Here is a 3790-nt window from a genome sequence, read left to right on the forward strand (position 1 = left end):
AATTATTTATGTGTTTAAATAAATATTGAAATTTTAATTTTTATCTTATATATATAAAAATTTATTGATCAATAATAATATATTTTTAAATAAAATTTTGATTCACAAAAAAATACTATAAAAAAATATTCATAATTACTTTTGAGCAGAAAGACTTAAATAGAGTATAGTAGTTATTACATGAACCATGAATTTAACATGGTTAATTTCATGCCCTAACTAGGAAAAGGGGAAGAAGAATCGCAGCCAAGTTGTGATGTAGGAGAAAAGAGGACCACTCGTGACAAAATCACTTTTACTATCACTCAAATAAATTTGTGTAAACAAGATTTGATTAAACCATTGCTTTTACTGAATTACATTAATTAATCCCTTCCGACATGTTAATAACTGTTGTCTCAATGTACCTTATATGTAAGATAAAATCATAGTACATTTATGTCTTTAATACATATCTTAGGATTCTCATTGCAGATTTGTTAGGCTTGTTTGGAGATTGCATGTACATGCATTATGCTTCTTAAGTCTTAACCTCTCTGAGATCTAGATGCATGTGAAGTGACATAAGTTGTAAAATGATTTTTCATAATGTCATATTTGTTCAACTACATATTTCAATTTCATTGCTTTTGACATGATGGTAGCTTGTTTCTTTCTTTCTTTCTTTTAATTTTTTTTTACACCTATATATATATAGCATGCTAAGTAACAAATTGATTACATGATTCATCGCTACAAGAAAATTTTTTTTATCGATAGTTATTAAAAATAATAAATTTGACTATAATTATTTGTCGCAAAAGGAAGTATTTAGCGGTGTTTTTTATGGTCAATAATTGTAAACAAAACATTTTTAACAATATTTTTTGACTGTCACTAATAGTGCCAAAAATAATTGCTTATTAGTAATTCACATATGTATGCTATCATTTACACATATTATTTACCTTTTATATTACTGGTAATGTTCAATATATAATACCTTAAATATGAAAACATAAAACTGAAGAATAATATAATGTTAATAAATTATATTAAAAAAATAACAATAATTATAAAAATATTAATAATAAGTATATATACAAGTAAAGTAATAAGGAATTTGACAATTAAATTAAGATGTATAATAATTATACTACTAAATAGTATTAAATAGTAATTATTAATAGTGTTATCCATAAGTAATAATATTATTATATACCGGTCACAATTATTATTTTCATTGCATTGATAGCTAGTACAAGTTAACTAATTAAGTTTATTTGTCTCGTACACTAGAATAATAAAAATGTGGTATTTGCTTAAAAATTTAAATTCTAGACATGTTATGATCCTACAAATTATTATTAGTTATTTTTAAATACTATTAATCCATTTAAAAATTAAATTATATATAATTATTTGGAATTTTTTTTTTGGAAATAAATAAGAAGGATCCTCAATTTATTAGACTATTATAAAACACTATGATCTCATCCTTTTGTTGATCTATAAAAGTTGGAATATATGTAATTCTTAATTATGATTATTAGATTTTTATGGATTTGTACTCTTTTATATCTGGCATCGTTTTAATAATTAAAAAGTTATTTTTGGTTCCGGTATTTATATCACACTCTATTATATATTTATATTTTATATATATAAAAAATAAACAAATAAAAAATTATATAATAAATTTGTTCTTTTATTGCAAACAAGCAGCATGAGCATGATTGGAATTTTTTTTCACTATCATTATGTTCAAATTGTTAGAATAAATAATATTATTAATATACATCATCCATATTGAATCACTAAAAATATATATTAGAATAAAAAGTATATTTATACTCGTAAGAATGATGGGAAGAATTTGATTCCTTAATGTTCCTCAATTAAAACCTTCTCAATCCTAATAGAGTTGATCACAACTCTTTTATGAAAAAGAGTTGTGGAGACGATTTTGATAGGTTAGAGATAGTCACTATTTATATTTGAAAGTGACACCTATTAAATCTAAAGTATAAATAAAAATAGTATTTAAAGTCCAAATAAAGATGGTATTTAATTTTATTTTTATTTAATTTCAAATAAAAAATAATTATGACTTATTTAATTTAGTATTTATAACTATAAATAAAATGACCGTTATATAAGTTATTTAATTTAAAATAACATAATTTATAATTATAATTAATATATATTGTACATAAATAAATTAAAAAATTAAATAATTTTTCAACATTTTTTTTTTCTTAGAGGATGAAGCATTCTTTTCTAGCATCTTTACTTAGAGTCCACATTTTTGTGTGAAATGTTCTCTCTTAACATAATATATTTGATCACATTTATTATTAGTTTTTTTTTAATTATTTATTTTTACAATTCAACTCCCTTATATATAATGAGTACATTTGTGAAGAAAACTACATGAGAAACTTAATTTTAAAATATTTACTACTCTTATTTTCATCTCGCAATATACCATTGAATTTAAATGTTGCAAATGATGGTGCTTCTTTATTCTCTCTGTTAAATATGCTTCTTGCTTTAAGAATAACAACTTGATAAGAAATAAAAAATAAAAAGATACTATGAAGAATCAATTAATTTTAGAGCAATATTTTTTAAAATTTAGTTTATTTGTTTGTTTTTAGTTATTTTTTTCGTGCATGAGTACTAGATTTTGATATAGCGAAATAATTGACAATTGTTTGTTGCCGTTGAAACTTGTAACTACAACGAGGGCCTTGTTTTTTATTTGAAAATAGAATTGTAAAGTGCTTCCAAGTGTGCCCCATGTTGTTGCCTTTTTTATATATTCTTAACATCTTGGTTCTCGTCCTCAATTTTGATCTTGATAGTGAACATAGTCTTCTCTACACTATCTATATTACCCCTCAAAAAGATGCCACATGTTATAATAATTTTGGGTACTCCACTCATCACTACTTGGACATGAGTTTTTAATTTAAAGAACTAATAACCAATAAGTCCCAGACCAATGGGATGGCAGTCTTAGATCGTATTTGTACCTCATATAGAAAAAAAGGATCTCCTTCTCTTCTCAAAGACAATGTAACCATCCTTTACCACTCCTTCAAAATGGTCCCATTTAATTTATTGGATACCAAGTAGTTTGTAAAGGAAAAAGACAACCACACACACCACTCTCATGTTATTACTAACACATGTCCATCGTAACCCTAACCTAGTATGTTCTCACTTCTCTCTCTTTTTTTATTATTTTTATTTTTATTCGAAAACAGTGAGACAGTTTACATATTTAATTTATAAGTTAAAAAAGGACACGTGTGCTTGATAAAAATATATACTGGCATAAATTATAGTGTGTGATAGGAAATATTACAGTTTTTACTATGTTCATTACTATAATTGTGATGTGAATTTTTTGTGCCGCAACAACAATAATTTTAATTTTAGACTATAGTATTTTTTTTAAAAAGATTGTTGCTTAATAGATCTTTTTAATTATTTCTTAAAAGGTGTGTATCAGCATCACTTTATTTTGTGCTGAAAACATGTCTATGATTAGGCCATTTTTAGTACAGTCCATGCGAATAGATAAATTTATTAGTGTGTAATTTGAAAAAAAAAAAAGAAAAATACTTGTCACTTAAATGAAGTTGTTATTTGTGTTTTTGATTGAAATTAGTTTTTTTTGACATATTTTTTAGCTAATAATAAGTGAATAAAATTTTAATTTACTCATTAACATATTTTAATTTTATTCTAATTACATTTTATAAATTAGAATAATTTTATATTTATTTTTTATTTTTTAAAT

This window comes from Arachis duranensis, chromosome 10, assembly GCF_000817695.3.
Source record: "Arachis duranensis cultivar V14167 chromosome 10, aradu.V14167.gnm2.J7QH, whole genome shotgun sequence".
Taxonomy (NCBI): domain Eukaryota; kingdom Viridiplantae; phylum Streptophyta; class Magnoliopsida; order Fabales; family Fabaceae; genus Arachis; species Arachis duranensis.